The sequence below is a fragment of the Octodon degus genome, unplaced genomic scaffold, assembly GCF_000260255.1.
Source record: "Octodon degus isolate 3935 unplaced genomic scaffold, OctDeg1.0 scaffold00134, whole genome shotgun sequence".
NCBI lineage: Eukaryota > Metazoa > Chordata > Mammalia > Rodentia > Octodontidae > Octodon > Octodon degus.
This window is the reverse complement of record NW_004524710.1, coordinates 7,815,076-7,829,639: the sequence shown is the minus strand read 5'-3', so window position 1 is coordinate 7,829,639 and position 14,564 is coordinate 7,815,076.

The following is a 14,564-nucleotide window of genomic DNA, read 5'->3' as shown; positions in this document are numbered from 1 at the left end:
AGACAGACAGACAGACAGAGACACTATGCTATAGGTAAAATCTGGATGTCTGCATCCCAAAATGTTAGCAGTGACTATAATCTCACTGGTAGGATTCTATCACAGATTCATTTTTATAAAATAACCAGTAAAACTGACCTAATCACAAAAGTTTTCTATGCAACCTACCCCTTGAAATAGCCCTTGCACAATAAGGCGGTTGGCTCTTTCCAACAATTAATAATCAGGTTGCATAGACTGAGGCTCAGTGGTCCCGAGTTCTGCTTCTCCCTGGCTTCAATTGTGCTCTTCCAAAATGTTCCTAGACAAGGACAGAGTTGGGCAAACTCCTTGGATTCCACTTGCAGAATTCATTCTATTGCAAGCTCAGGCCAGAGGTGGAGTTCCCCGTTTCATTCATTCCTTCATATACATACATTTGGCAGAGGTTACCGGGGCAGGCTCTGTCCTGGTTACTGGGGGAGGTATGAACAAATCTGACCTCTTGTAACTTACTGAAGCTGAAATCTACCAAAGATTCATATTTCAGATCTACAGAGAAGAAAAAATATTATTACATACTCTGTTAAAAAAAAAAGAACTCTGACAACAGGTACATTTAGAAAAAATTGGCAGGTGGGGTGAATAATCATTCCTGTTTATACTGTGGACATTTTTGGAATTCAAAGTCCTCTTTGCCAACACTGAGAAAGTTCTTAGAAAATTAGTCTGGTCACTCTAAAGGATCGTAAAGGGGTGATGCTATTTTCAACATGTCTGCCTGACAAAGACTTGACAACTGAGACAGTCTTCAGCCACATAGTTCAGTTCTGAGCACTGAAAATAGACCACATAATATTTGTTCTGAACTTTTTCCAAAGAAGAGAGATAAGACTGCAAACCAATAAATAATTTCACTGCTTGCTTCAAAAGTTCTGAAAACTCTTCAAAAGGTGGGTTGCTTCTCTGGAAAAACAGTCCCTTTCCCAGGATAGTAGTTTGATCTCCTGCTCCAAAAGCTCACAAAATCAATTCTGTGTTTATGAAGACTGCTTCTAGACCCTTACATTGTTGTGTCCAGTAGTTCCGTACTATTGTATCATAGTTTCCCCCTATCTCTGACAGATGTCCGTATGCAAAGATTCTGGCAAGATTCCTTGATTTTTAGATTCTAAACCCCCTCACTTATCCACTTCTTTCCTTTTCTGAGACTAAAAACTATCAATGTGGTACTACCACTTCTACAACAAGTTATATACTGTCTTTGCTTGATCATCTGACTATTTTAATAGTCTTTGAGGAAAGTAAAAAGTTGGAAAGTATCTAATGGCATATATAGTGGACGTGTACAAACATTAAAAATGACAAAGCTACCCAATAAAGAATGTCAAAAAATAGGAATTTAATAAACAAATTATAAAGAAAAATACATAAATTAACAAATGTAAAAGTGCTCAACTTAATTAAATATCAGAGAAATTCCAATTTAGGCCATCTATTAGAATGGTCTAAAGTGTTGGGTATAAATAGTTAAACACTTTGGCTGAGAGGATGAGAGTGTAATTAATCACTTTGGAAAACAGTTTGGTGTTGTAAATAAAAGGCCAATATTTATATATTTTATACCCCATAATGTACTCTCTTAATATATATCAAATAAATCATGAGTAGGGACAGCAAAAACATGCACAACAACCCAAATACTAGTAGCAGTATTATTTGCTATATTCTAAAAATCTATAAAGAGTAGAAAAAGCATTGCTTGTCATGTAATACAATAATACATAGCGATGAGATCAGTGAGCCTCAGCTATGTGCAACAATATGGGTTGATTAAATATACATGATATTGAGGGAAGAAATTGGTCACAAAATAGTACCTATATATGAAATTCATTTCATATAGATTTTAAAGCAGTCAAAATTAATCTCTCGTGTTAGAAATCAGGATAAAATTTTCCTTTGAGGGGTTACGACTGAGACAGACCTGGACAATGTCCTGGGACATAAGTTATGTTCCAGTTTTTGAACTAGATGATGATTGCACATGTGCCATCATTTAGTAATAGTTGATCTCTACATTTATTATATAATTTCACTTCTCTATACATTACTAATATCTAATTACTAATATATTCCTTCATGACAAATCAATCTAAGCTCAGTGACTGGAAGTAAGAATTGTGAGGGGTTTTAGTTTGGCTGTTTTTCAGCAATCTGCAATTTAGACAGTGTTCAACAGGGGTAGCTAGTTTCTGCTCACTTAGTACTGGATTTGGTTGAGAACTGAGGGTGCTTGGAAGGCTGGACTTATCTAAGGACTCCACTCATGTATGTGGCAGTTAATGCAGATGGCTGGCTGGATTCTGGGGCATAATACTTACAAGTGGCTTCTCTATAAGGCTGCTTGGCTTTATCAGAGCAGGGTGACAGAGTTCCAAGAGAACAAGATGGTTTCACATGGTATTTGCATGGTCTAATGACTTAGGGTTATTTCCACCATCCTCTGTAACCAAGACCATCACAAATTCTGTCAGGTTTTTAAAAAGGGGAATAGGTCTCACTTCTCAGTGACATGAGTGTCCATAACTCTTGCAGAAAGAACAAGTAAGATGGCACATATTATTATGGCCTTCCTTGCAAGATAGAACTTGCACTACTGTGTTACACTTTAAAAAATGAAATAAGTCATGTTAGATATTGTAAGCTTAAAAAATATAAAATAGCAACCCCTGGTGGTTATTTTAAAGTAGAGGGATTCCATAGGAGAAGCAATGCCTTCTCGGGAGAATGCAGCTAACAGATGTCAGTTGTTACAGATTAATGAATCCACTTGTTTGTTAAAAACTCATTGACCATTCAAAGTTTTCTAGGGCCTTAGTTGTATGAAATGAGTAATATTAGCTCACTTAATATTGTTAATAGCTTCAGCATAAGGTTAGTGCTGTGTTCAACTTTTGGGGGCATGCAGGTGCTAGCATAGCAGAGAAATCTTGGAAGAGCTGTGCTCAGATTTCCTGGATCCAAGGTACCTTACAATGGGTACTAACAGTAGGTTCTAACACGCTACTACCTTAGGGGTATTGACTCTTGTGCAGCCTGTTAAGTCAGAGTGTGCTTATTGTTTGAACATGATGTGCAAATATGTTTATTATTTGTATCTGGCCGGCCCCATTATTGGTTTTTGCACTATCATTGATTTAAATAATGATGGCACCTGGCTTCTCAAGACTACCAGTCTACAGGGTGTGGAGATTAGTGAGAATTGAAGTAAACTGGGGCAGTGTATTTGATAATAGAACATAGCAATGTGTCCTACTAAGGGCAGCTTCTCTATCAGGGGAAAGCTATATTTAACTTGCTCTTTCTTAATTGCTTTGATGTCATTCTGTGAGTGTTGAAATTTAATCTCCTTGGAAAGTTTTCCTTTTTATAGATCTGAGACCTTTTTCAGATTAAAAAATGCATTTACCTCATTTTAACAAAGAACAAGTATTCTATTATGCAAAAGAACAGTAATCAGAAAAATATTATTTTAAAATGACATTTCTCAATATCTAAAACATAAAATATATAAGCAAATAAATTTCAAGAAATGTTTATATATTGCATTTACTTCCTCTTTCAGAAATTCAGGTAAAGATGGGGCACAAAATACATTTATGCAAAATTAAAGGACTTGCGTAGTAGGATGCCATAAAGAAAATGAGATATGAAAATTTTCAGAGTATAATACAGGTACTACTTATAGTTTTGTGTTTATATTAATGACATACAGACAATATGTATGTGCTGATCCGTTTTGTGTAAGTCTTCCTTTTTTGCAGAATGCCTGAGTATCTTCAGTTGGAGAGCCACTGCAATGCTTTCTGTTGAATGTTTGCCATCTTTAGGAACTATGCCTGTCAAAAAGCAATAAATATGCAGAAGTAGATATTGATACTTCCTTGTGAGGGTATTGAATAGACAATCCCACTGAAATTAAAAAGTCTTCTTATCATCTGTAGGGGAAAGAAATTTCAACCTGCTAGATGTCTTGTATGAGCTCATGTTCTCTAAAATCAAAGGATGAATTTCAGGAACCATGGATGTTAAAAGCATAATAAGAAAGCTTCTGTATAAGAGACAGAAGGGGTCCTGAATGGGTGACCAAAGAACTCTGACTTCTCTAGGGATTTTTATAGGGCAAATTCACAAGACAGGTTCAAGGTGGGAAAAATGGGAAGCTGCAAGATGACGATGAGGTGGGGCAATCAATAAGATTATGAGTATACTTGCTCAGGTAAAATTGATTAAGTCACAATCAAATGGGCAAGCAAGTCATATAGTGAGGGAAATGAATACAGAATAGGGATTTATTTTTGTTAGGGGTTGAGTTAGTGGCTCTTCTTGGCTTTCTCAGAGTTATAGATACTGATTTAGAATATCAATCCATGTTTATCTTTAGGAAGTATGTGAGTGCATTTATTTTATCTTTTGTCTGAGGTCTGGCCCACCGTGGAGGTGTCTGTCTCTCCCACAGTTGCAAGGTAGCTCATCTGCACTGGCTCCTTTGAAGGCCTAGCCCTATCTGACTGCCTATGATTATTTTTCTTTGACTTAATTTCCTATACCATGGTGATTCCTCTAACTTTCTGTCCCAGTCTTTCCATTATTAGGATATTTCTAACTGATTTGAGTCCAAATCTTCTTTTTGATTACTTGTATTTAGATTAACAAATGGAAACTTACCTTAGGATGAGTAAAGGTACTTTTTTTCAAATGCTTGAAGACAGCTTCCATGTCTAGTTACCTAATGGAAACTACTTAGAACCTCTACATTATTGAGCCCCTTTCCACATTTTGGGCACTTTTATTCTTTTCCTGTAGTCAGTGTAGGAAGACTCATTGCTCTGTCAAAAAATAATAAATAAGAAAATAAGAAAAGTGCCCACTGCGGGTACTATGGTTGGGACGTAAAAATACTTTCATTTGATTTTCAGTCATTTGAGGTAGATATGGTTGACCAGAAGTCTGAATATCAATGCAAGTAGTTTTCCAGAAGTCACTGTGTTTGCTCAAGCAGAGCCCCCGATTTTATCTTCAAGAGTCTTTTCTTCTTTCTAACTTTCATATGACTGTAGGGTTATCCAGAAATCATGGATGAAAAGACTGACATTAGAGTGACAATGTTCAATCTTCAATGGGAACCAGTACCGTGATTCAGTATATTAGGGCTGAGGCAAAGAGCATGCAATACTAACAGGATCATTTGCTGTTAGTGCATGAGGTGCTACTCGTGTGAGAATCACATTTGGAGAAACACTGATTTGGAGAATTGCTCAGCGGTGGTCTCAGGGCCCGATATCTATATCACAGCAGTGCTCTTGTTATTAACAGAGAGAGAAAGCATTGCCTTCCCAGGAAGCCTAAGTAGGTGTAGCGATGCCCCTTATAACTTCCATACCACCGTTCAATGTTCCATTCTTAATGCCACTGAAAGACACCCTCTTTTGAGACTCATTGTCCACTAAGACAATTTTAGTTAATACATGTGTATATTACAATCATTGTTGAAAATTTTCCCTTTTCTCCTGCAAGGTTTTGACTTTTGGAGGGTAGAGATTATTTGATATCTTTTTGTACTCTTGACAGCTAGCAAAGTGTCTGACATTGAGCATAAGTTCAATTTTAGAACAAATGAGGGAATAAATATGGCATGGTAATTACATTGCTATGTCCCAGAAAGCTATGAAAGTAACTAGTATGTCTTTGACAACATAAAAAAAATTTAAAAATGATTTGAAAGGTGTGGTTGAAATAAAGAAAAGATCATAAAGAAAATGCTAATTTTCAAATTTATATTATAGTCATTTGAATAAATACAGAGGGAGATAAATAGCCTGCTGAACCTGGTGTGGAAAATTCTTATGGGGGTTTTGTTCAATCTGAGTCAATAGTCCAATATAGCTACTAGAAAAATTAATACAACCATTATATATATAGAGGCACAGTATTGATATTTAATGCAGTTATAGTATTTGTCACTTCATACTTCAAAGGCAAATGAATTGTTGGAAAGAAAAGAGGCTAGGAGGAAGCTGGGCTCGTGCTTCCCAAGCAAAACTATCTGTAAAGTATATAGAATTTTGTCTGGTCCTTTTAAAATTCTACTTCAGGAAGATTTTTTCTTCTTTTTAATTTAAGAACAGCAAACTTTCAACTGTGAATTTTCTTTTCTTTTTCTAGCTAGAGGAAGCTGCAACCAATTTCTCATTAAAACATTTATCACTGAAAATAGACATGTATTGTCCATGTGTCTTTTCACCAGCACCTAATATTTTGCAATGGGTCTTTTTTGCACTTAAAGTTCATGATTTTATTCTTCCATCAGAAAAGAGTACTGCTGAAAGAAAAAGTGGATTAAAGAAAGCATTTTTTTCTAGCTATCTATGTAAAGTTAATTTCCTACTTGACAAAGGAACTAGATTTTTAAGGAAATACTGGATTTAAAAGAAACTGACATTTAAAAGTTAAAAATATTCTTTGTTTTCAGAAGGAAAAAAAAGTCTGAGATAGTCATCCTTCCTTCCTTCAGTCTGAATTGGGACAATAAAAACAAATGCAAGAGAGAAGTTGCCATTCTTTTCTTTACTGTAGTATACTTTTATTCCTATGTTTTTGTTCCTTTGTCTCATTTTTCATTTTCTTTGCTACATGTTTACTTGTCAGCCTCAAAGCTTCTCCTCTTATAGTAATCTCCAAGGTCGCTATTCTTGGCTCTTAACTCTGCTACTTATATCCTCCTTCAAAAAAATGCTTCTTCATGTGTATGATTTTATTGCTTTAAATCTCATCTGCAGCTAATTCTAATATACAATGTTGAATTCTACTTATTGCCTCAGATTCATCTTCTTGTTGTCAGCTGCCCACTTTATTTCATGTAACTGTTACACCCCCATTTCACTCTTACTTTTCTTTTTAATTCTTCCCAAATAGGAAACACTGCTTTTTTGTTCCAATCAGATTTCTCTCTTAACTTCTCTGGCAAATCAAAGCACCATCATTCTCTCAAATACTTAAACTTTTGCATCAACTCAGAAATATTTTCTTTTTCCTTCTTCATGTGTAGCCAGCCAAAGAATCATTTTGAGATTCATTTCAGAGATGACCTCTTTCTCTCCCATTCCTACTGTCTAGCCTGGTCTCACCCTAGGGCATGTCTGTGATTGCCTAACATTCTTTCTTTGTGCAACCGCTCTACCACCAGAACATGGACCAGAAGGACAGTACTCTATCCAGCATCACACTGCAGCCAGCCCACAATGGACAGAACACTGTGGAGGATGGTACACTGCTATCCCAATATCTGGGTTCTCAAAAATAAACAAAAGTCATGTTGGGCTATAAGAGCATTGTCTACACACGTGTATATGGTAGGCAAAGCTGAAAGGTGTCACAAGAAGCAGGAATATTATGCCACGTAGAAGAATGGGTCTGGGCCAAGATTTCCATGGCTTTCTGAGAGATGGAGGAGGAACCTTCCTAGCTGACTTTCTAGTCCTGAGATGTTTGTGTATTCCCAGCTTATATTTTTAGATTTAGATTCTGTTTCTTTGAATAAACATGTTCATGCCAGATACCAATTTCCCATCACATGTAGTCTATAGATATAACTTCTTTGCTTACCAGATTGATATTAGGATTCTGAGATTTAAATCACTCTGACACTAACCTGCTACATTAATAGTCTTTTGTTTTATTCAATTTTATTTGGTATGTGCTTCAGGATGCATGATTATATTTATACATGATATTTATTGATTCTTTTTATTCTCCTCATTAGAATAATATTATTTTTTATTTTATTAAGTTTATTGCATAATTTAGATATACACAATGATCACACTCATCATAAAGAATTTGTACCTGTATATAACATATTGTGTTTCCTCTTTTATTCCCCAGTCTCCTCTGATCCCTTCAACCCTTTTTCCCCTCATCATTTACAAAACTTTGTTTCAATTTGATCCTCCTTTTACCCTTTTTTCCTGTCCTTTCCCCTTTCCCCCTCCCTAGTGCCCTTTCTTTTGAACCATTTCTTTTTTTTTATTTGAGAGAGAGAAAGAGAGAGAGAGAGAGAGAGAGAGAGAGAGAGAGAGAGAGAGAGAGTGTGGTGTGTGTGTGGCCAGCTCAGCCCACCAGGGGGCGGGGCTGGCTGGCATGTGGTGCTGGGGGACTGAACCGCAGTCCCTGTGCTTTGCTAAGCTTGTTCTAAGTAGGTGCTTTAGACCACTGAGCCATCTCTCCAGCCCCTGAACCATTTCTTCTTACTTCACTGCACCTATTACACACTTTGGTCTTTATTTACTTTTTATTTCTCACACCAAAGAAACAATGCAGTATTTACACATATGTCTGTTATTTCATGTAAGAGTATGGTCTGCATTTGTATCCATTTACTTATAAATACCTCAGATTCCTCCTTCTTTGTGGTCGAGTAGTACTTGAATAAAAAGACCACATCTTTTTGATCCATTCCTCAAATGATGGACATTTGGGTTGTTTCCAAGATCTAGCTATTACACGTTGTGATGCTATAAACATGTACACACATATATTGCTGTGGTATAAAGATTTTAATTCTTCTGGAAAGATGCCCAGATGGACAATTGCTGGGGCAAATGGGACCTCTAATCTTAGTTTTTTAAAGAATCTGCACACTGATTTCCACAGGTTGCACCAGCCTGCACTCCCACTAACAATAGAAAAGGATGCTTCCTTTTTCCCCACAGCCCCTGCATCTTTTGCTGTTGTTTGATTTCTTGATAATTGTCATTCCTTTTGGAGTGAGATGGAATCTCAATGTTGTTTTAATTTGCATCTCTGCAGTGACCAATGAGGTTGGACATTTTTTCAGACATTTATTTGCTGTTTGAATTTCTTCCTCTGAGAAGTGTTTTTATTTCAGATGTCCTTTTCTGGATTGAGTATTTGAATTTGGGAGGCCTGATGTTTTTCATTCTTTATGTGTTCTAGATATTAGTTCTTTGTCTGAGGAGCAACTGGCTAAATGTTTTTTCTCACTGTGTGGGTTTTACTTTCACTCTATTGGTAACTTCTGTTGCTGTGAAAAGCTTTTTTAATAGGTTGAGATCTCAATTGTTGATTCTATGTGGTATTTCATATGTAATGGGGATTTTGTCCATGAAATCTTTGCCTATGCCTAATGCGTTACCTCGTCTCTCTTCTCACAGTTTTAATGTTTCTGTTTTAACACAATTGTAATGAGGGACCTCAATACCCCACTGTCACACAGAGACAGAGCAAACAGATTAATATTCTTAAGTAAATGTGTCAGACTTCTTGTCAGAACCTAACCCTTTGTGTTCCTCTAATAATTCCAAAAATCAAAGCCCGAGGGCTGATCTGATAGCTCAGCAGACTAAAGCCCCTGCTTAGGCAGAGCACAGCAGCCAGGGTTCATCCCTGACATGCTGTGCTGGCCCTGCGCATGGGCCACACTGAGGTGGTGATTGAGACAGCAGGTGATGGTGCAGGCCTGTAATCCCAGCACTTGGAAGACTGAAAACAGGAGAATCACTGTGAGTTTGATCTACATAGTGACATACTATAGACCCTGCCCTAAATACAGGAAAAAAATCAAAGCACTTTCTCTTTGTTTCTAGTCCTTAGAAAATATGGATTTTGCTTTATACAACCAGTCTTTTTTCTCCATTTTATCAGCAGATACTCTACTTTTTAGGCTGATATTGTTCAGAAATGCCATGTATATTTCTCACTGTGTGACTTAGTGATGTTTCTTTCACTTGGAATGCTCTCTTAAGCCAGCCAGCCAGCTCAGTGGTCCAAAGCACCTGCTTAGGCAGGCACAGGGAGCCGGGTTCAAGCCCAGCATGCCATGCCAGCCTTACCCCACGGGCGCGCTGAGACAGCAATTGAGACCGGGCATGGTGGCACATACCTGTAATCCCAGCACTTGGGAGGCTGAAAAAAGTATCGCTATGAATCCAATCTCTGTAGTGAGACCCTGTAGACCCTGTACTAAATACGAGAGAGAGAGAAAGAGAGAGAGACAGAGAAACAGAGAGACAGAGAGACAGAGAGACAGAGACAGAGAGACAGAGAATAAAAGAAATGCTTTCTGATTATCTCCTGCATCAGTTCTGGCATTACCTACTAATTCTACATGTTTGGCCTAATAAAACTCCCTGATCCAATAAACTTATGTCTGGAAAATAATCATTCATCCATTAAAATTAAGTTCAGGCATTATCTAATTCACAAAGGATTTCCCTGGCTTTTGTACTTAAACAATACTCCCCAATTTCCAACATATCATAGTATTGTGCTAATATTGTCTACATATGTATGTAATTTTGCCAGAATAACTGTGTGTACCATCAAGTCAAGGTATAAACTAATTTCATATGTTTAGAAATTAGTACAGTTCTTGGCTAGATAATTTGTAATAAATAAGTGAGTGATTTTTTTTCTAAAAGAATTTATTTATTTATTTGGTATGGGGTCTCACTACTAGCTTGGACTAGTAAGTAGCTCAGTATCAGCCTCTTCAGCACTGCAATTATATGTGTGAACCACCAGGCCCAGTTTCAGTGGTCAGCTCCGTGCCTGAGGCAGGGATTGAACCCAGGTCCTTGTGCTTGTCAGGCAGGCACTTAGATAGCCAAGTTACCTCCCCAGGCCCCTAAAGCACTTTTTAACTGTAGGAAAGTATATTCATGGAAATAAAGGATATCTTTAAGGGAGGAAATTATTAATATATTTTTCTTTTGTAGCCTTTCCAATTTTCTATATTGAAAACTGAAAGTAATGAGAAATGTTTTTTAAACTAATTCTCTCAAAAATATTCAGAAAAAAATTCACCAAAGATCAAGTCAGGAACACTGAAGCATCTTTTTTTTTTCTCATAATTTTATTAAGAAGCAAAGAGCAATGAGACAGTTTCAAACCAAATTGGTAGGACAGTTTCAATAATTAACACATTGCATACTTTCTTCCTAGTGGTTAATTGCTGTACAAGATGTGGACATAATATCCTATTTACAAACACTATTAGAACAAATCCCTCTATTCATTAAGAGAATGTAAGTATATATCTATCCTAACCACTTTGAATACACAGATACAAAATGGACATTCATCTGTATCTGCTTTTTTTTTGTTTAGTTCTGTTATTTGAATATTATAAGTGTGTTAACTCAGCAAAATATTCTAAAAGAGTCCAGTAGCCCATAATAGTATTGGGTCTTCTGCTTCACTGGCAATGTCAGAAATTGTTGACCTGAGTCCCCTACAGCTAATCATAACAGCATGGCTTCACTTCTTATACTTCGTTTTTATACTTTTCTGCTGAATGGTTAAGACCAAGGTAAAGCAAGACCTATGCAACAAGAGTTGTAGCTTTTGGGTCTGATAAGGTCAGTGAAATCCCCTCAGGATTTATCCTGAGATCTTGTACCTCAGATTGTAGAACCTTTGTCAGTGTCAGCCATGTGGATGAGTCACGGCCATTGCTTGGCCAATGTGCTCCCTGTGAAAGCCTGAGAGAATATTTTCTCTCCATGTGACTCTCCTTAGGCACACTCTACATTGTTGATCACTTTCCTCTATGGCCCCATAATCTCCTTGATCAGAAAATTTGGTACACTACCAAGTTACATGACATTAGAGTACAAGTTCTCATATGTCCTGAGTCTTAATTGATCTTGGAAGGCTAGGGCCAAAATGTTGGCTTTACTTGCAGTCCTCCTTTTTCTCTAATTTTTGTCTGCAAACTTAGACTGTTAACCCTCCAAAAGACAAGCTTATTGTTATTACCATACAACCTAGCCTGTTAAGCTTAACTTCACTATCTCTCTGAGTATCAATCATCTTAGGCATAACATGGAACAGGTATATTTCATCAAGTGTTGATATATTGAACTTTAAGTCCCTACAGAATATGATGAAAAAAACATTTTAAAAATAGAATATATTTTAAAAATAGGCATAAAGAATTATATACTTCTTATGTTTAAGTCCACAAATCTAACCATATACAACCTTGAAGCAGGTCTTTTCCTATCTCCTGCCTTCATTCACCACCCCCTTCTTTTTGAACAATCATCTACCTGAGAGACAGCACAGCAGCACCTGGCATGTCATGACAAGCAGCCCTTATTCCGAAGACCAGAATGACAGGTACAGTGAGTGAATTTTTTTAATGAATATTCTTATATTATTTCTGGGGTTTGCACATGCTTTTTCTTTGTTAATCATAGATTGGCTATGTAATTAGTGATAAACTGCATTCATTAGTATGTTTTAAATTTTTGTTTCATCTTTTAATCTTATTTTAACTATGTTAAAAATTATCGAATGTCAGGAAACATATCACTGCTTCATGCAGTGTTTTCTATACTTGTTATTTGATAAAGTATGCTGTTTGCATCTTTTAATTAATTACAATTGCTCCATTACTACATTACTGGAAGAATAAGACATGGTATCTTATATAGTTGCCTAGAATTGCTTCTGCAGATATATCTATACTTATCTCAAAGAATACATGGTCCCAAAATATTGCTTCTGATGGGCAAAATACAATAATGTCACTTCCTCTTTATATCTGATCTTTTCTATTTCTCCTTTTGCAGTGATTTTAGTAGCACTAAGTCCCTCTCCGAATGTGAGCCTGGGTGGTGTACATATTCATTTCTCCTAGTTGTGACTCTGAAATGCTGTGGAATATGGAAGAGTTGCTTTGATTATCCCATTTGGAAGATGTTCCTGTCAGTTCAAACTCCATCTTATTTGTCAAATGGTGATTTTGAAACTTGAGAAATTTGGCTAGGCATGAGTACTAATTTGAAAAAAGCTCCAAAAGGTAAAAGCTAATTAAAAGACAGAAATAAATTGTGAAAACCAAATCCCAACAGAGCTCCTTCAGTTTAATTCTTTTCCAATGAAATGTTCCTTTTGCTGTTAACCAGAAGGTCATGAAAAGTAAGGAATATTTATTTATTTATTATTTTATTTTTTTATGTATTTAGGACAGGGTTTACAGGGTCTCAGTACACAGATCGGACTCGTAGAGATCCTCCTGTTTTCAGCCCCTCAAGCACTGGGATTACAGGTGCGCCTTCACACTCAGTCTCAATCGCTGTCTCAGCATGCCCCGGGGTTGGGGCAGCACTGCACACCGGGGTTGGATCCAGGTCCCTTCGAAGAATATTTATTTTTAACAAGAGAAATAGACATGATTTTTATTATTAAATCATAATTCAGCAATATTCATCAAGTTTTTTGAAAAAATTAAAGATGGATTCATTATTTTAAATCAGAAATTTTTAAAAAACGGAATTGTATCTAACTTTTAATGAGATTTTCAGTAAAAACTACATGTGTGAGAGGGTACTTTTTCCTAATTCATATGAAAAATTGTTGGCATTAAAGTGAGAGTTGAGAGGATTTTGGACAATTTTAATAATTTTCCTGCCCTTAGATACTGATCAGTTTAAAGGTTGTAACCACTTGTAAAAATTCTTCCTCTGGTCCTTCTAAATGAAGGAATGTGCAGTCCTTTCCATTTGGATTGCAGCTGCAGAAATTCTGTAACTGTAGCAACTGCATGCTGATGAACCAGCTTTTATCAGCAATGTTTGCAAAAATTCCCATGAGGCTTCAGCAGCTTGAGAAACCAAAGGGGAACATATTTCAAATTAATTGTTCCCATTTTATGTGATAAAAAAATCAGCTAGTCTCCTCTGTGACACTCCATCTTTATTGTGTCAGTAATGAAACCACACATTTAATTGACAAGTGACAGCTCCTTGCTGTTCTGTTTCCTTTGCTATTCATTATTTTATCAGTGGGTGTCTGTGGAGCTGAGGATGCCTATGGTGGTGGGAAGTGCAAGTATGACCAGTTCTCTTAGTGTTCTGAATGGGGGCTCTTTCCTTTACCTGATGTTATTGTTCCTTACTGCTTGTTTGTACCTTGTGTTTGCTGGGAATAGGCTTTCTAAGGAAATGATGTCATAACTTTTCATAAAGTAATAGATTTTTTTTGTGTTGTGAATTGTTGGCCAAGAGAAAAAGAGAGAAGAATTGGAATTCTGCAGTGTTTTGAAGAGAGCTAGGACTAAGCACCATGGTAGCTGGTGCTCAACCATCATCCAGCTTTATTAGGGAAAGTGTAAATTGAACAAGGGGATCTCTGCAAGTCTAGTCTCTAAGCAAGAGATATAACTCCCAAAGCTGAGACATTTAGTTATTTGTTTTTTTTTTTACTTTAGAGAGGGAAAAAATTAAAAACAAGGGGCTGGGGAGATGGCTCAGTAGAATAAGCACTTTCCTGGCAAGTGCAAGGGTCTGAGTTCAATCCTCGGTTCTGAAAAAAGAAATTAAAAAAAGATAATAGAGTAACAATGGTTAATATATGACATATCATTGTCATTAAATAAGTTCGTCACAGTACAAGGTATTGACATTTAATTATCTAAACAATATTAGTACAAACTGTTCCTTTTGATGAACTAAGAGAAATTAGTAATATAACGATTGTTATATTAGTAATATAAT